The sequence below is a fragment of the Pogona vitticeps genome, chromosome 4 (genome assembly GCF_051106095.1).
Source record: "Pogona vitticeps strain Pit_001003342236 chromosome 4, PviZW2.1, whole genome shotgun sequence".
Lineage (NCBI taxonomy): Eukaryota > Metazoa > Chordata > Lepidosauria > Squamata > Agamidae > Pogona > Pogona vitticeps.
The window spans coordinates 72,621,702-72,647,094 of NC_135786.1; the positions used below are offsets into that span (position 1 = coordinate 72,621,702).

General features: G+C 39.3%; 1 protein-coding gene and 1 long non-coding RNA gene across 6 annotated transcripts in view; one reads left to right on the forward strand and one right to left on the reverse strand.

The window, feature by feature from the left end:
• The window catches only part of DAB1 (DAB adaptor protein 1), a 790,680-nt gene that overhangs the window by 661,278 nt on the left and 104,009 nt on the right, over positions 1-25,393 (reverse strand). The gene's annotated exons all lie outside the window — the stretch shown is intronic.
• The window catches only part of LOC140706647 (uncharacterized), a 51,943-nt gene continuing 27,029 nt past the window's right edge, over positions 480-25,393 (forward strand). The window contains exon 1 of the long non-coding RNA XR_012086419.2: positions 480-24,589. This is a non-coding gene — a long non-coding RNA (uncharacterized LOC140706647). The remainder of the gene's footprint in view (positions 24,590-25,393) is intronic.

A 25,393-nucleotide genomic window follows, 5' to 3' on the forward strand; every position in this document is an offset into this window, starting at 1 on the left:
AGAGAGCATAGGAAGGCTCTTGAGCTTCATTGGTCTTCAGTTTTCACTCCCCATCTCAGTGCTAAGAATTCAGTGTAGAGTTCCCCTTTCTTCAATTCAAATTGAAGGGTCTCTTTTTTGGCCCTACAAATCCCAAATGAAGTAAGAAGGGACTGTTGGCGTGTTGCTTCACCTCGGAGATGACAAACAGCTATTTGCCCTGCCCTGTTGCCGCCCCAAAATTGAACAAATTGAACACAATTGATTTGGTCCAGTTTTGCATCATTGTCTAAAGAAGATGTACGTGCCTAGTGAGTATTGTCAAAGTGTCATCCATCAGTGTCCATATCTGTGAGGCCTTTGAGATGTGGTGGTGCTAGTCTACATCAATCATCAGTTGACATCATGTTTTCTGTAACTCCTCCAGTGCACTTTGCCAGCCTGACGGACACACACACACACACACACACACACACACACACACACACACAACACACACACACAAACACACACGCGCGCGCGCGCGCACACACACACACACACACACACACACACACACACACACACACACACACACACACACACACACACACACACACACACACAACAACCAAGAGAAGTTCGGGAAGGAACCTGCTAAAGCTGTTAGTGAAAACTGATTATGCTTTATGTAAGAGAGGAGAGTGCAGAATATGATCCATTTATTTATACAGTACAATGATTTCCCTCCCCCTCTGTCCTATGATCTGCAGTTAGTTTATAAAAACACAAATCCTCTTATCTGTTATCAATGGGAAACAAAGGCTCTCACTAATCCAGGTGTTTAAACAGATTGCACTGCTGCCAATTAGATTGGACTCTGTGGCACAAGGTATTTCAGGAGAGAGAGAGAGAGAGAGAGAGAGAGAGATACCTTAGGTAATAAAGTTTCATCCTGCTGTGAACATTCAAAAAGAAAAAAAAAGAAAAAAACAAGATCTTCTGTTTGCCATTGGAAAGCACTAAGACACAGTTAGTCTTTTTGTCATGCTGGTAGCAGATGATTTTGCAACCAGTAGGTGGGAATAATGGGTTGAATGGCTTCCAAAATAAAAAACACCAGGGTTTTAACAGCGGAAGCAATCTGTTTTAATGATGAATGAACAAGTGAAGAAAGAAAGCTAAATCAGGTTGCCTTTTGGACTACTGCACCCAGAATTGCTCATAGCACAAGCACTCCTTCACTCTGTGGAGAAGTCATGTCTGGTTGGGAAAGGACACATTAGCACTTTTTGGACAACCAGCAAGTCTAGATAGAATGCACATGTGACAGGAGAAGCAGAATTATAGGACCTTGCTAGATAAAATGTTGATTTAATATCTAGAAACCATGCACCTTTAAAAGGAAAAACATGTCTGTTTGTTGTAACACAAGCTTGCCTCAATCCACATTTGGCAAACCAGTTTGCTTTTGTTCTATAATTGGTCAGCTGAGAGATAACTCGTCTTTCTTGGCATGCCTCACACACACAGCATGGAAAGATTTATGTTGTCTGGGAAGGTAATATTGTAAAAAGAAGAAACACACTTTTGTCTTAACATGGAATCTAAGGACCATCATGGCAGACTCCACTTCAACCAGTCTACAGACCCGATACCTATACAAGTTATTTATTTATAGACTTGCCCCTTGAATAGGAATCTTAACTTTGGGTATGATTCCTGACCATATATGGGCAGACCCCAGTTGTATGTCGTGTACTGAGGGAATGGAACCAGGCCCATATTGGTTTATGGTCAATGGGAAACAGCACTACTCTGCTATTTCTTCTTCTGTTACACTCAATTTCTGCTGAAAAGCTTCTCAATACAGTAACTTCTCAACAAGAGATCACTTTAATGTAGCAATGTGTAACAGGGTTACTTTAAAACAATATATGGGACATATTTTAGTCAGCATTTCTACATATTGCTGTTCTCAATCTTTGAGAATTAAGCTTTAAAAAAAAAAACTTCCAGCTGAAAATAATTGCAATTTTAACAAAACTATGATTCTAGGTTTAACTCCAAGAGTCTGTTTCTAGGTCCAGTTTGAGGCCATGGTTTTAAATTCTCACAGGTAGCTCTAGTGGCTTAGAACCAGCCTTCTGTCCTATGTGAAATATTGCCTTCTCCACCCTTACAATTTTCTTCAGTCAGAAAGTTATTTTTCAGATTAATTTGTCCATTTCTTCAGCAAGCCACAATACATCCCCTGGAATCATATCACAGTGTCCATTCCAGGCAGAGAATTGATATTCCACAAAATGGTCCAAAACAACATATTTTGGTAGGACAAAACAACAAAATTCACCTTTCTCATCAGAAAAAGAGATAACTGGTGGAAGGAGCCTCAGAAACAACATTCCAGTACGCTTTCCAGGTGGAAAATATAATAGTCCTGAATGGTAACGTCTGAATATCTACAACCAATTAGCATGAGTTTTGGTCTGAAATAGGCACTGTAATGTGGCCCCTGTCACTTGTTGCACCACCCTATTTAGTTCCAATTGACTGTTGAATATGGTTCATTTGGCCCAATCAATAGTTGTGGATCTGAGATGCTATACAGAAACACCTGAATATGGATTTTCAGCCCACAACAGGTATCAGACTGTAGTTACTGGTGATCTTGGGAGCTTTGCTGCATCAGCCCCCCTCTAGACACATGAGTCGTGAATTTGTTTGGTTTATCCTACTCAGAAGTTGCCATTCCAGGTTATTTTCCACCATATGCTTTTTCCATCTGAAATATAGATTCTGGGATGTGTTCTGTCTTGTTGCATCCATTCCCTCTCATCTTATGAGACAGGTGAATTTTGTTGCTCTATCCTACTCAAAAGTTGCCATTCTGGACTGTCTTGTGGCACATTGATTTTCCAACTGGAACAGACAATGGAATATGCTTCCTAAGGAGACTTGCTGCATCAGTCCCCTATAGTCTGATGGGATGGGTGAATTTCATTGGCTTGGCCTTCTGGGCAGTTGTCATTCTGAACTGTTTTGTGCCGTGAATGGGTACTGCAGTGTGGTTGCAGGACTCAGTCTCATCTAAAGCAAAAGCAAAGCGTGCTCCTTATATACCACCACATAGCACTTCAAGCACTCTCTGAGCAGTTTACAATGTAATTATGCAGGCCAAACATTGCCTGTCCCCAAATGACCTGGGTACTCAATTTACCAACCTCAGAAGGATGCAAAGCTGAGTCAACCTTGAGCCGGCTACCTGAGCCTGATGGAATCAAACTCAGGTTGTAAGCAAGTACTGCATTTTAAACATTGCACAACAAGGTTACTCCTCTAATCCCAAATGTACAGTACTATGAATTTGGGTAGCTTATCCTATTCAGACAAGACAGGGGCATTCTGTTGCTCTCCAGCTGGTTTGGGGATCCTGATCTTCTTAGCAGCATCTGCCTTAGAAAGTGCCAAGCATGGCATGCCCAAGATGGCATATGAAAGATAGAAAATACAAGCACACAATTAAAACTTCACTTGTGCAAACATTGCTAAATAGGTTCTTAAGTCATTTTAAAGGGGGGCAGATAATCTAGAATTGAAATACGTTGTGAGGGGAAAAAATACTATAGCTGAATTTCAAGATAAGGCTGAAAGACCTCTTCCTGTTTTCATTGTCATCATCTTTGTTGCTGCTGCTGCAGTCTGAAATTGCTAGAAATTAATCTTTCATTCTATGTTTATAGCCCACCTTTTAGCTTTATTTATGGAGACCTCTGCAAAGGGAAGGAGCCAGAATTTCACTTTCATAAGAACTCAGTTCATGCAATTTCAGAAGAGTTAGTTCAGAGAAGGAAAAATGATTTCGGCCTCCACTGTAAATTCTAGGTTGTAAATTACTTTAGACTTTTTTTTCAGTAATCTGTCTGTGCTACATTAAAGGTTTATAGTTTAAAACCAGGGAGAAATGGAAGAAATGTCAAGATCACCATGTAAGCAAACAGGCTTAAGAAATTGTCCTGGAAATGTAATGAAAAATTCTACAGGGCTCTGTCTTTATTTATGTATCCTGGTATTGCAGAAACACTAAGAATTACTACATAGCAGTGGCTCTGGGAAGAGATCAGGAAACAGGGCAGAAAATATAAAATGTATTCAGCTTCCTGTGAATTCCATTATTGTTTAGGTCACATTTCCCCACATTTCAGCAGAAAACTTTAGCATGCACAAGGTCTTGGACTCGATGAGGATGCACAGAACAGGCTTATCGTGCAGGTGGATGAAACAAACAAAAAAAGGAGCTAGAAAACTAGCTTGGGATTCAAGAAGATACAAATAGGCTGGAGCACTGCATCAGAACTAATAAACTGAGATTCAACAGAAGCAAATGCCAAGACTTCTAGTCCAGCAGTGCGCTGAGCAGCTAACACAATCTTGAACTGTGTTGAATAGTTGGAGTGCTATGTCCAGTTTTGGGCACCTGGTTTTAAGTTAGTGCATGCTCAGTAAAGCAAATAGGATAGTGAGAGGCCTGGAAATTAGATGATAAGGCCCAAGTCCTGTTAAGTAAATTGCACACCATTTTATTTTGTTAGGACTCAAGATCCCAGAGTTCTCCCAGAATTGCACTGGCAGAATTCTGGGAGTTCCAGCCCACAAACACACACTTACATAACCGTCATTTCAGTCATCTATACAAGGTTGAGGATGCCTTCAAAGCCTTCTTCTAAGCCTTCATTTCTTGCTGCAATGCTGCCTGGAAAGAAAGCTACCTCAGTGCTTGGTACTTCTAGAAGTGTCTCTTATAGAGCATTATATAATGACATAAAGGCTGGAAATCAACATAATCAGAGATTGGGAAAAATAAAGTTTTTGACTATATATGCCAGAATAGACATGGGCATGAACTGGGAAAATGACAGTTTGTGATGGTTTGTGGTTTGCCACCATTCACAAACCATGGACTTTCACAAATTTCCTGATGAAACAAACGGTTTTGTGATTCATGCAACCTCCTCACGGTGGGTAATGAACCTTGTGTGTCAGTTCTAAGATTGCAATGAAAAATATCAATTGTTTCTATTTGCTCCTCTCCCTTGCATTCTATTTCCACGGTCAGACTGACTTCCATCAAGCTATTCTTCCAAAACAGAAAAAAGGGAAAAATCATTTAATTCTAAGTGGAGTTCACCCGTTCAAACTGTTTTGCTATTCATCAGTGAATTAGTCTGAGCATGACATTTGCAGACTCTTCACATTTTTAATGGCAACTCTTCCACGGCATAAAAGGAAAGAGTCAAGAGGGAGAATCCATGGAGGAAAGACATATCCTTTTAGAGCAAAGCGGGGACAGACAAATGGCAACTTCAATTAAGGGAGTCTGACAACAGGCCTGTTATAACCAAAGCTCAGTCCCCCACCGCCAACTCTGCCGCCCTGCCTCCTCGCTCTCTTTTCGCTATGCACAATGAACATCTTATCCTGCCAAATAATGAAAAGTGAAAAGAAATGAGTGAGGCTTCAAATGTCACATTTTGTACTTCCTGACTGACCTTTTAAAAAGATTATCTGAGCATCTACACTCGGGACTGATGCGTGGGAATTGGTCTCCCATGTAGCATCTCTAGAGATGAACGCCTGATTAGAAGACAAAACTATGATCGGATTCTCAGCTATATTCAAGGAACGTAGCAGCCTCCCATTATATTTCCACCTACAACCATCTTCCATAGATTCAAGTGTGTATGACTGGGAGAAGAGCATAGGGTCAACCTATGCCCCCTGTTGTCCATGGGCACATCCAAAACATTCCTGTGCGCATAAAAAACACCCTAGACACACTGTGAAATTTGGTGTGATCCAGCTGGTGCTTAAAAGATCCTCATCTTCCATACAATCTATTTTAAGTCTTAGTACTCATCCACAGAAGCAGGAAGCAAGAGCTATTTTGCATCTCAATGAATCATCCCAAAAAGATTGCATGTCCCTAACCCTGTGACAGAAATATATGGTCCAACTCTTGAAGGGGAAAGATGGATCGTTTTATGCAGAAACACAAATGGAGGAAATCTTTTTCCCCCCATGCCAAACAATGCTATCAGGGAACCATATATCATAACTATATGCCTATGTGGACAGGGTAAGACACAATTCCTGCCATGAACACCTACAGTTCAATCTGTCCACTGCAGAGCAGAGCTGAGAATGTTATTTTAAAAAAATAGACTTGTGTTAATAATTAGTTTCTAATTTTATCATCATTTTGTGCAATGTTAACATGTGGCACTTCTGCTACCAATATATCGGAAAAAAATGCCAGGAAATACTCTCTGCTTCCCTCTAGAGGCCAGCTCCAGTATTGTACTTTGAAAAGTCTTGAATGCAAGGGCTTGAAACAATGCTCCACTTTTCACTCAAAATCAATAACCAAGTGGAATGAAACGTGAAAAATTCCTGTAAAAATGTCTTTAACCTGGCTTTGGGTACAGGTAGGAAGTTTTTTTCTGATATTCAATCAAAATCTGGCTTCCTCTAACTCAAGTTAATAGTTCTGTGTCTTGCATTCTGGGATGATTGAGAACTGATCCTGCCTCTCTTCTGTATGACAGCCTTCCAAGTATTTGAATTTTTTTTAATCATATCTCCCCTCAGTCTCCTTTTCTCAAGGCTAAAGATGGCCAAATTTTTAGGTCTTTTCTCATAAGGCTCGGTTTCCAGACCCCTGGCTTGTTGCCCTCCTCTGAACTTGTTCCAATTTGTCAGAATCATTTTTGAAGTGCGGTGTTCAGAACAGACATAAAAGCTTTTTAATCTTGGCAAGGAGAGAACATCAGGCCGAGTTTCGATTATGAGAACCTATTTTTGTCTAGCAGGCCAGAAAGTTGGGCTGCTGGATTCTGTCCCCAGTATCTCAGGAATACGTTTGTATGAAATGACAGAGGCATGATATTTGCATGGGTGTACCAGACCTTCCTGTTGATAAATTCTGTCTAAGCATTCAATTATAGGTATAAGGATTTTTTTTTTACTTTCTTTCTTTCTGTAGAAAGTGCCAAAATTTACCTTCCAGTGTAAAAACTGCGGAGATAATCTCCTGACCAGAGTATTGCTTCTGTTCATTCTCCCTGTTCCTTACAATACTTGAACCAAATCTTATGACCTTCTTAAATAACTTCAGAGCTAGAAAGATCAGGGTTGATAGAGGAATATTGGCTACGCGGCTCTGAACTGTGCGTTTCAGCTTAAGGGACAACATCAGGAAGTTTTGGAAAAGCATTCTGTGTGAACCCAAGGCTGCCCAAGGGCAGCTGTAACACATTCTTGTGCTGTTTACTCCATTGTTCTCTTAGCACATTTAAGACCCTATACCGTGATATGACAGATCTTCTAGCTCTCACCTTCCCTTGGTGAGAAAAGAAAAGCACTCCATAGCTTTACTATTCTCCCCAAAGGCATAATGTTTCAGCAAATTGTGTAAGGATACACCAGCTTCTCTTTTTTTCAATATTCAGTATGGGAGGGTGTCCATTCCTCGCTTACTCTTTTGTCTCTGCGGACCGCACCACAGTACATAACTGTGATAGGCGGGCCTTGCTACAATAGCTGAAACCTCTGGTGTTCTTAAATGGACAGGAACAAGTTGTATTTTCTTTAATTGGGAGGGTGATCAGAGATGGGCTATTTGGTTCACTTCCAATGAGGTCTGGTTCACCCTGTTTTCCAGAGACTCCATGTGTTTTCAATAGGAGTGATCCACCCTGCTGCAGTTTATTTGGTGAGAGCACTCCTGATTATCCCATTCTGTAGCCAGTGTGGTTGGTTCACTCTCGCCCCAATAGAGCTGTGGATGGTGTTACCTGAGGCGACAACCCTGTGATGTATTCAGTGTGTTGTGACATTGAAAGGGACGATAGAGAAACTCTCTCCTCTGCTTTCCTCTTTTAAAAACAGTATTTCCCTTATATATATATATGATTTTATAGGTTAGGTGTAGGGATAGGGGACAGGGGACAGGGGATAAACAGGGGTTGTAAATCAACATTAACATTTTACAGTACTCATTCTTATCTATTACCTTTCAAAGATACATAAGTTTCCAGTGTAACTTCTTTATAATACATGTTCTATTTCTAAATTAATCTCAGGCTTTCAATTATTAAATAATAAATTGCATTTTATTTCTAAGCCAATCATAAAATTTATGCCAACAATCTTCATGATTCATCTTTCTTGTTGAGTCTAGCCATTCTGATAGTTTATCCATTTCTGCCGTATCCAGGATTTTTGCTATTAACTCCTCTTGTGATGGATTCTTCAAGTCTTTCCAATGTTTAGCAAAAAGAATTCTTGCAGCTGTCAAGATATGGATGGCTAAATATTTTTTTTCATTGGATCTATTGATTCCAGGATTATATTTAGAAGAAAAAAACCAGGGGTTACAGTTATCGGAATCTCCAGAACCTCTTGCAAAAGCATTTCAACCCTTTTCGAATATTTTGGGCTTTTCCGCATGACCACCACATATGACAAAAAGAACCTTTTTGTTTACATCTCCAACAAAGATTTGAAATTTTAACATCCATTTTGGCTAGTTATGTGGGAGTTATATACCATCTATAAAACATTTTTATATATTTTCTTTAAAAGCTACTGACTTAGAGAGTTTTATGTTATTTTTCCATATCTAGGAGGATTCTGTCAAAAGGAGTACTGTCTATATAAAAACCTTGCATCTTTACCATATCTTGAAATCAATTGAGAATGTGACCACCAATCCATATCAATCCATTAATGTGCCATTAATTTCAACTTTCTTTTTTAATGTCCCATCTGGTTTTTAGTACTTCTCTATATCTTAAGATTTTCTTGTTTTCTCTCAGGTTTGGAAGAGAAAATGCTTCCACTGGTGTTACCCAACATGTTATTTTGACATACATCTGTCCTTGAATTTTAGTCCAAGACCATAATAAAGATTTTATCAAAATGTGGTTATTGAATTATTTAAAATCATCCACTCTACTGGACCAAAGAAAGGCATGCCATCCCCATTTCAAATCATGACCTTCTAATTTTAACAGTCTTTGATTTTCCAATAAAATCCAATCTTTAATCCATGTTAATGAGGCAGCCCTATACTATAGCTTCCAATTTGGAAGACCCATTCCTCCTCTCTGTTTCCTGTCCTGAAGTGACTGCCCTTAGTTTCTTCCCTTACCAAACAAACTTGAATATAATCTGATCAAGTTCATTAAATATTGATTGTTTAAGAATCACTGGAATGTTTTGGAATAAGATCAACTTTGGTAGAATATTCATTTTGAATGTTGCAATTCTGCCCATCATTGTTAATTGTGGATTTCCCCATTTAGTCGTCTTTCTTTATTTCTTTCATAAATTTCAGATAATTATCTTTCATTAACGTTCCTGTTTTTGGTGTGTGTGTGTTTGTTTTGTTTTTGTTTGTTTGTTTGTTTGTTTTTGGTAAAATTTATTCCAAGATATTTTACTTTCCCTCCCTCCTGGAAATTTGTGAGATTCAAGAGGTCATTGTTGCATATTTTTGGATACAATTATTGTCTTTCTATGATTTATTTTCAGGCTTGCCATTTCTCCAAACTTTTAATTCTTTCATAAGTCCTTTAGTTGATTCTTGTGGCTCTTCCACCACTATGAGTAAATCCTCTGTGAAGGCCTGTACTTTAAATGAGTCACCTCTAATTTTGAGCCCTTTAATTTTACCAGAGATTTTTATCTGATGCATTAGAATTTCAATTACTGTACTATCAAAAAGAGCAGTATTTCCCTAACTAGTACTGAACAATTTTAATATACTGGAGGTGTCTTTTGGACAATATGTATAATATGTGTACCGTTGCTGTAGCACCATGTCATTTACTTTCTTTAACAAAAGAAAGGGAAGTTGTCATAGCCCACCGAATGAAAAAAGGTGAGGGAGGGGACAGAGATGACAACATCAATAATTGAAAGGGGGACAAAATGGAGCAATCCAAAGAGCTATCTTGTAGAAGAGGAAACATTTCCTGTGTGAAAGGGAGGATCACTCAAGTGAAAGATAAAATAGATCACACTAAATACAAGAACTTTTAAAGCATGAACCTGGTTGGTCCAACATCCCCCATCTGGTCATTCCCTGAACAAACATGCAGAGTTGTAGCAGAAACCACTGCTCTAGAACAGTGGTTCCCAACATTGAGTCCCAGTTGTTTTTGGACCAGGAGTCTTGACCACTTGCTGTGCTGGCCAGGATATCTGGGAGTTGCAGTCCAAGAACATCTGGGGACCCAAGTTTGGGAACCACTGCTTTAGAATACAAAGTATTCTGCACCCCCCAAAACTCATTTCATGTTATAAAGCTTATCCTTACAGACAGACGATGCTAGACCAGTAAAACACATGCAGTTTACTTCAAAGCTTTAGTCTGATGTAGAAAACCAGGTACATTGGAACATGCAATAAGAAAAGAGGTACCGTTCTTGTTATAATTGCTCCTGTCTTTGTATGATATTAATGTGTTGCACTGTCACTACCAGAGTGTCACAACAAAATGCAGAACATTTCTCTCTAGGACTCTATAGTGGCCAACTCTGATAATGTGCCTTGAAAAGGCTTACAAAATACATGAGATGAAACACTTCCTTTCCCATTTACGACAAGGATGTAAAACTTGAAACGTTTCTGCCACAATGCCATAAACTGCCTGTTTAGAGTAATTTTGAAAGAAACAAGGAGCTTGTATTAGCAAAGGCTTTCACGGCCGGGATCTAATGGTTGTTGTGGGTTTTTCGGGCTGTTTGGCCGTGTTCTGAAGGTTGTTCTTCCTAACGTTTCACCAATCTCTGTGGCCGGCATCTTCAGAGGACAGCACCCTCCTCTAAAGATGCCGGCCACAGAGACTGGTGAAACATTAGTAAGAACAACCTTCAGAACTCGACCAAAGAGCCCGAAAAACCCAGAACAACCAAACAAGGTGCTGTTGCTTGTTACACTAAACAGCAAAAATTGCAACTACTCATTACATCTGAAATACAGTATAATGTACTTACACCCTCATTAAACTTGTGAAAGATAGTGTAGCCAGACCCTCTAAACTCTCACTTGCCTTATGCTTGGATGCAAGCATGAGGAACTGGAAAATGTGTGCAAATTACTTGAACATTTAGAAGTACTTTTATCTCACTGTTGCGTGGCAAAAAGGAATCTTGTAGAGGCTTGAAAAGTTTTATCAAAAGAGCTTGTTGAACAAGGAAGGCAGGAAGGATGCTTCAATAATAATTGTGCGCTGTCAATTCAATTCTGACTTATGGTGACCCATTTCAAAGTTTTATAGATAGAAAGTACTCAGAAGTTGTTTACCTTCCCTTCTACTGGGGGCACCCTGGGTCTGTGCGGCTTGCCCAAGGCCACCCAAGCAGGCTCTTTTGGTGTGCACAGTGAGAATCTGAACTCCCAACCTCTGGCTCCACAGTCAGATGCTTAACTCACTGAGTGATCCAGCCAGCAAAGTACATCCCTACTATTTATACCCCAACTATTGTGAGCAGCCAATCATTGCCTCACCCATTAATTACAACAAAAAGCAAACAAGTATGTGTTCCCATGTGGAATCTGGGGAGATGAACAGAAATACATTTACTGAAATAGTATTCCATGGATTAAAATGGGGGGGGCTGGATTTTATGCAGGGTTTTAAAAATGGCCAGAATAGTCAGATTTCAATCCCTAATTCTCGCAATTTCTGCCTGTTCTTAGTAATGAATCTTATTAAGAGACAGCTGTTTGGACTGAAAATAAATTTGGACTATTGATATTTTTATCCCCCAAACGTGAAGAAAAACATGAATTAAACTCCCCTAAAGCTAAAGTGAGTCTGGAACACCAGGGGCTGGAGGAGGATCAAAGGAGGGTATCCTAGGAAGAATTTTGCTACATTAGCCCCTGCTCAGAAGCAATCCCCCCCACGCACGCACGCACGCGCGCACACACACACACTCCCAGAGAAATTGCTGCCTGCAGCCAAGTCAAAACTTAAACAAAATAGCAAGGAAAATATTTTGAGGTGGGGGGGCATGATAATGAGTACGGCCCTCCAAAGTTTGGAGTGGGCATGTCTGGTCCCAAGATCTCTGAAATGTTCCCCTTTTTACCCTAAAACCTACTTTCTAAATATTTAGGTGGCATATGATGATTTGCTATATACAGTATGTGACTTCCAGGACACAGTGGTACTTCCAAACTAGAGCTTCGCTGAATATCAAATATATCATGCATCAGTTGGATTCTGTGCTGAGTTCTCAAAACAGTTTTGTCGAAAGTTGATAGTGTGTGGCATCCAGTTAAATCACTTCCTAAAGTCTTGGTAGGTACAGTGATTAATAGTTTTTCCCTCCATTGCCTTCTCCTTCCATCCTCCCAGAAGAATGAAAACACAAGGAGATGTATGAAAATATTTTTGAAAAGGCTAGAAACTTTTTTTCTTGGCCTGCACAGATGTCATTTCTGTCTGGCTAAAGGAAAACGCTAGTTTGTTGGCCCCCATCTCATCTTGCTTTTAACAGAATCTAACTCAAGCATAGTCAGGCTTACAAACTCACTGCTCAGATCCTTTTGAGCCCTTTGTATACAGCATCAACCTAATACTAAGTCCTTTTCTCACAATTGGCTATAAATGGTACAGATTTAAATATAATGGTATATATTATTGATAAAACTTGAGCCACATGCCATCAATAGAGATCGTGATGTTACATTTGGTGCTTGTTGGAAGTGCTATGCTTTGTAAATTGGATAGACTTGTCCAGTTGCCCTTATACGTATATTACTGGCCAATGTGGGGTACTGGCTCTTTAATGTTAATTTGTCTGAGTTTGATCTAAATGTTTATCCAGCTGGTTTTGATTGCACCTTGTATTTAAGGTTAGCTTTGGTTTAGTTCATATCCTGCCTTCCCCGACAAAGATGGCATAGGATATTGCCATAAAAAGCTTGGACTATTTAAACAATAAATATATATTGACACGACTGGAATCCCATGAGCTGTTTATGCAAGGTATAGATTTATGTTGTGGTTAATTGATACCATACTCTCATTGGTCACAACAGCACCTTTCAATCCATGGAACAACTGCTGAGCTAAAATATGGAGTTCAGCCATGGAACTGAAACTAGGATAGATGCATGTGCTCACTGTCTGATCCGTGAACCTTGCCTGCGGAGGCTGGAAGTCCTGGAGGACTACTTGATGGAGTTCATTAGACAGCCTGGATTCTCAACATGCAGTCACAAAAAGGGAAAAGAGAAAAGGAAGACTTCTTCAGGAGTTTGGCAATTGTATCCTCAGTGGACAATGGGGGTGCCCTCTACCTATGGCCTTCCTGAGTTTATTGAGATAATCTGAAGGGAAAAAAGTGGACACGATTAGATAGATTTATCTGAGGAGGAGATATAAAAAGGCAGGTTTCCAAATTTTATGAAGCTTTATAGGATCAGGAACTAAAGTGGTTGCCTTGACAGGCAAATGTGCTGCTCCACATTTCCTTTGAAAATCCTCAGTTCCTCTGGCATAGCTCTTCCTCCTCTGGGTTACGTGTATGGAGAAGCTGTCACCTCCTCCTGGCTGAGCCAAAGCTGCCCAGTCCCATTCTTCTACCTGGCACACAGCAGAAAGCATTCTGTTTCCATCACTTCCTTTTCTAAGGAAATGGAACATGCTGGGGGGGGGGAGGGCATTCTCCCACTTTTACTGACCCCAGCTATTTCTGCAAAACCTGGCCGGTGCTCAGACTGAAGTGCAATAGCTAAGAGGCAGGTGTAGGGCTGTTGAGAGCAGCAAAGTCATGGGGAGGGGGTTCCACCTAATGCCATGAGTAATAGTAAGCACCCTGCCTTTTGACAGCCAACTGCTTCTCTGTGGTTCAGGTGGAGGGAGGATCACCTGTGGGCTAGGCAAGGCAGCCCTGCTCTGGCCAGTGATACCATGGCCTGCAGGAGCAATGGCTGCAAGAAGAGCAAGGCCATTACTTTTAGCATTGACCTTTTCCCTTCTGATTAGCAAAGTAGGTATGAGTGTTGTGGCTCTGAGATATATGCAGAAGATGATGTGGGAGGAGGTGCTCCATTTTCTGTTTCAAGCAACATGATTGCTCAGGCTGTTCCTGAGAGCTTCATCACTATATTTAGATGTATGTAGCTCCGTTTCCCCTTCTTAAACAATCCTAGTCAAAGTTATGCCCCCAATCCTAGCATTTTAGTGTTTTTATTTTAATTTCTTGTATTGCAGTTAACTCTGTGTAAGCTGCGCTGCTGGAAACAATCTGACAAGTGGAGTATAAGTCAGAGAAAGCCCACATTGCCCCTCCTTCTTGATATAAATTCATATTCTATTTATTTAATATGCTTCTACCGCTTTACAAAGGGAAAGAAAATAAAAATAATAATGGTACCACCACTTTAAGTGTTATAAGAGGCAAGCAGTCCTGCTGAGAGTCCCAAAAGCATCTGTAAAAAGAGGTGAAAAGCCATTAAGATATTATTTTCAAGGACGGTGTTCTTCAGTTGACTCAGCTTAACAGTATATCATTAAAATGAGGAACTGTAGCAAAATATGACCAACTCTGTCAGAATTGCTCTCTCCCGGGATTGCTTCCTTTAAGTAAAAGTGCATGGCTGACTCAGGAATACTTGCCAAAGAAAGTCCTTGTAACTAATTCCTTTCCTCAAATAAACAAACAATGTCCAAAGAATTTAGAAAGTAATGCAGAAAAAGTGCCAAATTGCTATAATGTCAGGGGTGGGGGAGGGATTTCCATCAACATGGGGATGGGAGATATTGATAGGTGTTATGGAGGAGGAACTTAGGCTTTCCTGTTCTACTGGTGGTCCTGAGAAAAATCCCTCTTCTGAAAAATATATTCCTTTTGAGGAAAATTTCACATTGAAATTGCAGGTTAAATTCTCCTTCCATGTCGGCTGTGAGCCCAGTAATTATCATTCACTCCACCAACTGAAGCTAATCACGTGTATTAAAAATCTGTGCATTAAATGCATACATCTAGATCCAGCCCTGCAAATGTGGTTCTGCTGCTGTTTTATTATATGAAATCAAGCAAATCAATTCTTTTAAACTGATGTCCATATCAAATGGATTTAGCCATGGTGCTATGTTGCAGGAAGATGGGAGCAAATAAAGAGAAGAAATTGTCAAAATCTGTTAAAATTTCAAAATGGATAGCCATTATAATCTGTTACAGCAAAAACAAAAAGTTATTCAATACCTTACAAATTTGCCTCTGAAGTGGATTATAGTCCATGAAAGATCATGTTGTAACAAGGTTTGTTAATTAGCGATACAAAGTGCTTTGATAGTTTGTTGAGAAGCGTGATCATGAATCAGCATCTGTTTCTTTGAGGATTTCTCTATTTCACATGTCCCCTTCTTTTCTGCAATATGCTTGAACACTCTTGCTCTCTCTCCCTCCCACACACCTCAGCACCACTTTTCTTAAAACTGCTCAATAGCTCATTGGTTTAGGTATCCAGAGGTTGGGAGTTCAATTCCCCACTCTGCCACCTCGATAGCAGCTGGACTCCCTGATCCATAGGGTCCCTTCCAGCTCTGCAGTTCTATGATGATTATGATGATGCCGATGATGGAGAAGGAGAAAATTCTCCAAGGTACATTACAAAAATTCATGCACGTTTATTCATAGTTCAGTGATTTGTATGGAACTTATTCCCAGAAGCATAAGATTGTATCCTAAGTGAACTGTGAAAATAAAACTAAGTCTAGAGAACATCTAAGAACTTAAGACATAAACTAGATGGCATAATGGATTCTACATGCTGCAGAATTCATACAAATGGAATTTCCATTTATGCAGAATTATAGTGACACATAATCATACAGTGAATGTTTTGGTGGCTTCTGTTGAAATGAACTGTGTGACTTCTGTTGAAATGAATGGCAGAAGCTCAAGAATACGTAGTGAGCTCAGGCAATGACAGCATTTAGCTAATGGAAGCTCTACTAGATATGAAAGAGATCAGAAAAACACCACATTTCATTAACTGGGAAATCAATTTTTCCCATGCCGCATTTAGTTAATTAGCATTGTTTGAATGTACTTGCTTTTGTGTATCACAGAACAAATGGGGAGAGGGGAATCAATGCTGAACCAATGGATACTACCTCATGTCTTTACTAGTGACAATACAAATTAAGGACCGTGGTCTACGCTAGAGTTTACTGTGGGTTCAAACAGGTGTGTTACTGAAGAGGTGAAACTAGGCTGCCTCCAAGTGTCCAGATAGCACAGAGAGGAGTATGATGCCACGAAGTCATGGGTACTGGATGACCTAGAAAGGCATGAACAATAATAGCCAATGGTACAATGGACAAAAAAAAAACAACTTTGGATACTATATTGATCTTGAAAAATGGCAAAAGCTGTGGACAAGAAACTATAAAATGACTATGGCATCATCATATAAAGAGAACTTACATAAAATCTTCTATAGAAGGCATTTACCACCTGATAGACTAGCTAAAATGGTTCCTAATCAATCAAGCAAATGTTGGAAATGTCATAAAAAAACTGGAACTTACTATCACCTTTGGTGGACATGTGACAAAGCAAAAAGTTTTTGAGTAAAAATACATATACATATATGGCTTGTTAAAATAACCAAAAATATATAAATATTAAACCATAATTTTTCTATTAGGTATAATACTAGAAAATGTTGATAAGCAAAATGTATATTTAATTCTGCATATTTTAACAGCTGCAAAGATAATATTTGCATATTACTGGAAAAATGAAGAAGCACCTCCAGATGAAGAAATAATCAAGAAGATACTGGACTGTGCAGAAATGGACAGACTGACATTAAAAATCAAAGGGAAGGAAAATTCAGAATACTATCAAACTTGGAATCAGTTTTATCAATGGCTAGAAGCACGCTGTATAGAATAAGGACTTAATATGTATTGTAGCTGTATTAACAAATGATTATAAGCAGAACCCAGGAAACACGATGTTAAATAAGCACAGATGGATTTTAATAATAATAATAATAATAATAATAATAATAATAATAATAATAATAATAATAATAATAATAATAATAATAATAATAATAATAATAATAATAATAATAATAATAATAATAATAATAATAATAATAATAATAATAATAATACAAACTTTGCATCAAAATAATAATAATAATAGCCATACTGAATCCTGCAAGAACTCCAGTCCCCAGGTTACATTTTGGGTTTTGATTTATGTTACACACCTCATTGTTGTGAAGTGTTTGTTATCTAAATGCTGACATACAAGTGGAAAGCATTCTATCTAATGAGGACGTGTACCTTTGTGACGATCCCCTGGAGGTTGCCCTAAATGCAGTGTTCACTCGAATGAACTTTTTATGGTAATTAATACAAGCACTAAGTGCAGCCTGATACTGAAGAAAATAAATAGAAATCAAGGCGGCACAGACACAATGGCTGGGAGAATTTCTGGAAAAAGGCAGGAAGGAAGTATATTGAAGGACAGGTGCATAAAATAATAATAAAAAAGGAGGAAGTGGGTGATATAACAATGTAAAGTTGCATTTCTGTTTATATGAATGCCTGGAGAGGAGAAATTGTGTCTCTTACCCAGTCAATGTGTATGGAGACATGAGGTAAGCATTTATCTGCCTCTAGCAAGATAAGACACATTTTTGAAGTGTCCCTAGCAAGTCTGTGCAACATGCCTGCACAAAATATCACACACACACTTTGTTAAGCCTACCTATTGAGATACAGAAAACCAATCTGGGGAGGAAGGCAGGCTTATTGCCATTTACATTACATGGGTATTGTGCAAGTGCCTGCATTTGCTTGATTTGCTTGCTTCTTTTGTATGTAGAAACAGATCTGCAGATGTGCTTTGCATTTTGCAAGGTGAGTTATTATCCATATTCAGAAGGTCCTTGAAAAACAGAGAATCTGTTCTTTTTTTCCTGCATGCACAGGCAAAATCATGTGGGGTCTCTTGTGCGGGACCTCCTAGTTACATCTTTACCAAAAACTGCAAGGCAAAGTTTAGTTATTGGGTTAACTACGACTATGGTGGCAGGGCAGAATAAGACTTAGGCAAGTGCCTCTTCCAGGACCCTCTACACCTTGGCAAGACAGCTCTATCCCAGACCATAAACAGTCTATTATGCGGCTCCAGGCCTCCTGGCAATATCCTTTATGTGTTGAGGAAGACCTTCCCTAGTGACTGTCTCCCAAACCCTACAGTGGCAGGTGGGTGGTTCAGGTAAGGTACAAAACATCCTTTCCTTTTCTTTAGCCCTAAAACTCCAACAGTCCATTTTAGAGTAATCCACCATAACCACCCCTAACCCCATCCCCATATTTAGCTAGATGTTTTCCTACTCTGTCCTCCACAACTAGCCTATTTAAGAAACACTGTTCTGGCAGGAACCAAGTACTGTATCCAGTCAGTCCGGTATAGACTAGTTAAACAACAACAACAACCCTGGGACTTAAGACCAATTAGGTCTCCAAGTAAACATTCGTATTCATTGCTGAAGTGACCTGTGGGACATACAGGCAACACATGACCAGAGCTGAACAGCAGGGGTGTACATTTTGGATTTTTTTTTTAACTACAAATTCCATAATTCTGAGTCTGTCAGACTCTTACCTTGCACGCCTAAATTGTGCTCACCTGGAAAGAAGGCCTAGCTGGCAGGCTTCATGCCTTGGATAGGCCTAACTTTCTGTTTGAAAAGGAAGCTTGCCAGCAACCATTAAGGTAGCTTCCTTTTCAAACAGAAGTGATGCCTTTCTAAGACATGAAGCCTGCCAGCTGGGCCTTTTTCCAAGTGAGCACAATGCATATATGTATAAGGCCTGGGTCCAACAGGTGGAACTCCCTGAAAGATATATTTTTATATAAATAGATATATTCTATATTAAAGATCCGTAGTCTTTAATCTCCGCAATGTGCATCCCTACAGGAGACGCCTCATCCTGAAATGCTGGATTGAGGTACTCCCTGCATGGACCAGAAGCTTTCCTGGGTTGTCAAGTGACCTACACTGCCACTACAATGCAGGGATGGTAGGTGGGGAAGGACTCCACCTGTGCTGGGCCAGAACCAGTTTATAAAGTCTCTGAACCCATCCACTGTTTATGCATAGAGGTTGACTGTGTCCTACTGTCCTTACCTCTTTCTGGGAGAGCCATTACACCACCCCAGCCAAACATTCTATGTAGGTACACAGCTAAGAGCACATTTCTGTACAACATCTTTGTCTTTAAATCAGGTCTTGTCACTGGAGTGGAGCAAGTCAGCAAAAACCAGATGGTACAAGATTCACACATAGCATTGGAAACACCTAATATACACAACAAACCATCTATATTTAGTGCAGTCTACTATTAGAATATGCCTTTGTGAATATGTGTATGTTACTCTCTCTTTTAAATCTTTAAAATTGCCTCACTGCTTATTTTAGTTTAACCCAGTGTGAAATAAGGTTCTCTTCCCATTAATTTTATTAACCATTTATGGACTATGCTAAATGATTGGTTTTTATTACAGTTTTTCCAATGAACTGAAATGTCGAAATTATGTACAGCATTATTATACCTTTTTCCATAGTATTTACTTTAAAATAATGCACACACAAAGATGAATACTGAAAAAAGCAGTTCAATATTGCTGCCTTCGATCACAGAACATTTTTTAAAGAGACAAACAGTATTTTCTTTTATGGTTTCCTGGAGGAAAAGCATTAATTCTCTAAGACCAACTTTTCCAGTATGAACTCTCCAGATGTGTTTGAGTGCCACATCATTCACAGCTGGTTGGGATTTGAGAGATGGTTGTTTAACTTTCTCTTGAATGTTTAGGATGTTTCAGTCTTAACACATCCAGAGGGTTAGGCTTATCAAAGGACATAGGGGCGTCACATGAGAATGTACCACATGGAGTTTTACAGCAGTTTGTTGAAGGTTTTCTGTCTAAAAGATGTACACTACAGCAAAAATTATTACTTCAAGTTCTAGAATCCATTGTGGTGTGATATATTTTGGCATGAGACACATATTTCACTCTGAGGGGATTTCAGTTTGCCGTGTAAAATGCCAGTAGCTGAGTTCCTTGCGGGGACTAAATTACTTTAGACTTGTGAATGTCTGAAGCATCTGGTTGAATACAAGTGATAGCTGGTCACTGTTTCTATGAAACATCCTTTGAGTGCCTTGAGCATTTGTTGCAGAAGACCATAGGTTTTATTCCCAACACATTATTGTATTCAGATGATCGTTTTGGAAACACAGTGATGTAGTCAAAAGGGCAAGGGGGTAGTTTCCCCACAAGAATGCTGGCAGCCTAGATTTGACTGAAAGAAGGCCCTTCCATCCATTGAATAAATGTGCAGGATCGGGGCCTTACATTATGCCTGGCCCACCCTCACTATGCTCCTGCATCTAACACACTTTTGATATGTACCAGAAGAGGTCTCTGCATATAAATGTGCAGACACAGAATGCTTCTCCATGCAAGACCAATCAAGGTCCCTTCTCCTAAGTAGATGTCACCACATGTATATCTGCCTGGAACTAGAAAACTGTTCCCAGTGGATGTGATCACCATCATCCTTTGGGGAAGCATGGCAAAAGTGAAGAATCACAGTTGTATGGAGGTGGGCATAGACCACACGGCCATGGAGCCTGCCATACTGCTGCCACCCTCCACCAAGAATATTTGATGAGAGTTCACCTCAGAGTATGAGGTGACTCAGACGATTTGGTTCACCTCAGAGTATGAGGTGAACCAAATGCCTGAGATCCAGATCTAGAGTCTAAAACAGTCCAAGAACCATGTAGGAAATGTCTAAAAACATGAGTCAGTCTGTCTATAAGTCATGCCCTGCAAAGAATCAGCAAGAAAGCTCAAGATACAAGGCAAGAAAGAATCAATAAAGACATTGTCTCCCATGAAATACAGCCACAATGTAGCTAGACTGCCTGGTACCCATCTTGTGCCTATATCAGCTGTAGGCCTTTTACCAACTAGCTAGAGATCAGCTTCAAGATGTGGCTCATTGGCATCCCCAGGAGGAAAAGCTCTCTCTAAAGACGTTCACTTATTCTTGAAAAAGCCCTTCTACTGAGAAAACTTCCCATGTAGTTGAACACTTCTTGTAGTCTCTCTCTGGCCTCAGGTTTTCAGTCTGTGGTGCTAGTGTGGGGCCCCAACCATCTCTGAGTCAGCCCAGAGCAACCTTCGTGGGTTCAGATTCCTATTATCCCAAGCATCCACAGCCATCTGAGGAGTCCTCTTTCTGCATCTTGAAGACTCCAAGGTCAGCTAGAATGGGCAGTCCCTCAGTTATGTTGGGTCTGAGAGAATCTGACTTATCCTCACGGGACAAAGCATCCAGTGATGGCATTACAGAAAATCAGAGCTCCGGCTCATAGAGGGAACCTCTATGAGTAGATGAGTCTCTCTCCTCCAGACACATCAGTTACAAAGCAAAACAGTGATGACATGGGCAGAGCAAGCACATTCTTATCCTTCCTTGTTGGATAAACATGCTTAAAGGTAAGCACATCCCTGAAGAGGGCATAACCGGTACCTCTGTTATAAACACTGTCCTCACATTGGTATGTAAAAAATTTACTGGGAAGAGTCAGATTTGTTAGGTGAAGGTACAATCTGTTCAGAACACTATATGCAGAATGTAAGGGGACAGCAGCTTTGTGTGATATGTAGCATATGTCTCTGTGAAAAGAAAAAAAAAAGTGACACCTTTAAGCTCTTCAGCCAAAACCAGACAGAACAGAATAGCGTTCTCAGCTGAACAAGGTGCACCAGTTCGCTCCTTTAGAGGAGCCTATGGGAGATTTGTTCTACTCATGTTTACAGTTACTGAGTTCTGTCATTTATGCCAAAGATGTGTAAACATAAATAGAAATACTACAATAAATATGTAAAATTAAGAAGGTAACGTTGCAACAGAAACTGGAGTTCAAAGCCTATCAGCCTTTCAGACACATAGCATAAACATAATTCAACTAAAATAACAGCATGCTGCTACCACCTCTTTCCATTATTAAAATAAGGCATTGGAAAAATATGAAGGCTAGATCATTAATTCAAGGATAAGAACATTTAGATGACTAAAACAAATAACATGCTTTTTTTTCTTCTTGATTCTGGATTTTCCTGTCCTACCAGCAGGGCTGTACAGAACTCTTAGAATCACAAGTAAAACTATTAAGGTGCCATAAGAATAGACAAAAATTGGGGTAAACTATGTTGCTCCTGGGCTGGCTTTTGTCCATAACTTATAGAATTTCCCTTCTTCTAGTTAACATTTGTTACTTATCAGCCAGATATCTTCTCATTTTAATCCTTCATGGTATTTAACCTGCTGAAATTATTGTTTAGTTTTAGTTACCTACTGTTGAACTCTCATTTTACTGGATTTTTTTTCTATTTTTCCATAATGTGTTGTGAGACTTTGTTATGGTTGTTTATATATTACATCTCCACCCCATCGGATAGTTGAAGGTCTCTGGCTCTAAGAGCCTTTAGCTTTATTTCTTTTTTGGTAGGTTGGGTTGGTTTCTGTTTTTACATTTTTCATTTGAAGACCTATTGGGGGTGCTGGTTTAGGGTATACTGCTAAAACTAATAATGTAAAAAGAAGGTTGCATGTTTTTCTTTTTTATTATTTTACATTATCATTAATAATAATTTTTGTGCAAGTGTGAGGATATGACTGTAAAGGCCTGATGTACATAAAGGAAAAGGCAAAAGACTAAACTTGATTTGCAAGTTGCTGTAGCTTTGAGGAATGTTCTTTGTGGCATGATGGAAACAATGAAGGGTTCAGAGCTCGCTTTTACTGCCTTGTTTCTTTTAATTAGGTGTGGTCTATTCTTTCCGTTGTCTCTCAGCATCATTGCTGTACTGTCATTCAAAAGTCTCACCAGTGTCTGAAGTACATCTAGTAGTACATTGAGCTTGTTAGCAGACTAAAGCATAAATATTCATCTGGTGGCTCAGAGTAAGGATTTTTGCAAGCTCTTCTTGCCATCTTCCAGTCTCTGTCTCCCTGCACCTTTAGCCAGAGATGGCAGTTCATCTGACTTATTTTAAATTGGCACTGCCTGCTGAACTACAAAGCCAATGAGAGAAAATAGAGTAGGAAGAGAATACCAGTAAGGCATGATAAGTAAATGGGATATAGCTGGCTTGTGATTACACATATGTGAGGAAATTATAATACTGATTTTTAACCTTTTTCAAATGCATGTACAAACTCCACACCCCTGGAACAGAGTATGGGTCCAGATACACTTTGAGGGTTCTAAATCTGTATATTTTTAGATGTGGAACACATTCTGTGAAATTTTAAAAAAAGTAGTTCCCAGATGCACATATTTTGAAAATGCAAGAATTTTTGAAAATGCATATAAGCACACAAAATTTGGAAAAAAATACACAAAAATATGCACATTTAGAAAAAAAAATACAAAAATGTGAACATATTTTCATACTTCCCAATTTCTTAAAATTAACCTTGAAGAAAAAGTTCTCTGCATGGAACTAAGACAAAACAAACTTTGTTGTTCTTTTTTCCGTAAGAATAAGAAGGAATGTGTAGAACGATGCATTCATGATTGTGATACAAGGACTGTGATCTGCAGAGCTGCAATTCTGAGTTCATTTCTTGCAGTCATGTTAATAATTTGATTCAGTTAATAGTCCTTTGAAATTTCCACTGGCAATAGTTTCATTGCTGGTAACGTAATTTTGGAACCTTGTCTTCAAGAGAGACCCAAGAAACTGCAGCATTAGTATTCTAGAAGCCATTTCTATTTAAACAATGGTTTAGAGAATTTTAGTGGCTATTCCTATGTGTTTTATTATGCTGGTTTAATTGTTCTAGTGAGTTTAAATTGGGTTATATGTTATTTTTATTCTGTTAGCTGTCTTCCTTTTTATTTGAAAAACAAATGCAAAATATACACACCCTCACCCAGCTTCCTTTAAACATTTTCTTCCCCCACGTTTACAGGACATTGATCACAATTTAATTTTAGTGAGTATCTAAATATATCTATTCATGTTAAGGGCAGCACAGACCCATGAAGGCACTTCCTAATCAAACCCATTCTGGTGTTTAACTTCTATTCTCTTTAACACTCCAATAGAAGTAAGTTTTACTAGAGACCCAGCATGTAACTGGAAACACACAGGCATGAGCGGAATGGGAAAGCACAACCCCTCTATATCAGCAAAGTAAAAGAACAAACACACTTGGCATTTTTACCGCAGCATGGGCTGGATCTGAAAGCACAGCATGAAATCAAAACAAGGGGAATGAAAATTTCAAAATGTCTATCCATGTGGGAGCAGCAGTAAGATTTGGGTCATTGAAAGTCCACGTATCTATGGGAAAAATAATCTAAAGACAACATGAAAAGACTTTGGAAAACCTTTCTGCACTCTCTCTCTCTGTCAACTGATCGGAGAGAGGGGGAATTGTCACCGTGCAGCATATTTTTCAAACTCTCGTTCTACAATATACCGAGGTGAGTCTTTATTTAATATGTTTGTATTCACAGTAGCGAGAACTTCTGTCTTTTAGAAGATAAATATAGGATGAGCAGGAAACTTTGGGGAGAAATTCCTCTGTCAATTTCTGTTAGCTGGGCAGTAGATATCTGTTAAGTGGGTCACAAAAGTAGAAGCTACTGAGACCTTTGCTTTCAGAACCAACAAGCTGAATTAATATTTGGGTAGACATCTCTCTTCCCTTTAGACAGTTCCCCTGTTAAAACTACGACAGCTTATTTGCTGGCAAACAGTATCACTAAAAATTGTTCCTCACTAGAAAGGCCTTTCCCCCCCCCCCTTTCCTTCGGGTGAATTGTTGACAATATCTCTTGCTTCTCTGTTTGCATCACGTTCAGACACTTCTTCCAGGTTATTACAAACACAGCACTCTTGGTAGTGTGAAAATATTGAGCTTGACTTAAAGCTGCTTCAGCTGTGTGGCCTTCTGAACTGCTAATCTCTTCTAGCAAACCTTCTCGCCTCCAGTTTTTCTCTCATTGCATGTTTATGCTTGGTTTGAATAAAGTCAGATTCGGGAGTCTAGAAACTATTGTTATCAGATCTTATCTCAGTTTGCCTGGCCCTCAGCCTTAAATGTTAGCACCCACTAGGCTTGTCCTCAATCCTGCCCCCCCCCTTTTAAATGAAAATAGTGTTTTGACCCTAAGTAAGATTCCAAGATCCATCTTAGATTCTTTCAATAGACCAACAGAAACATCACAAAATGGTGTCCAAACATTCAAATTCTCCAGAGGATGAAATAACAAACCGCCACAGCC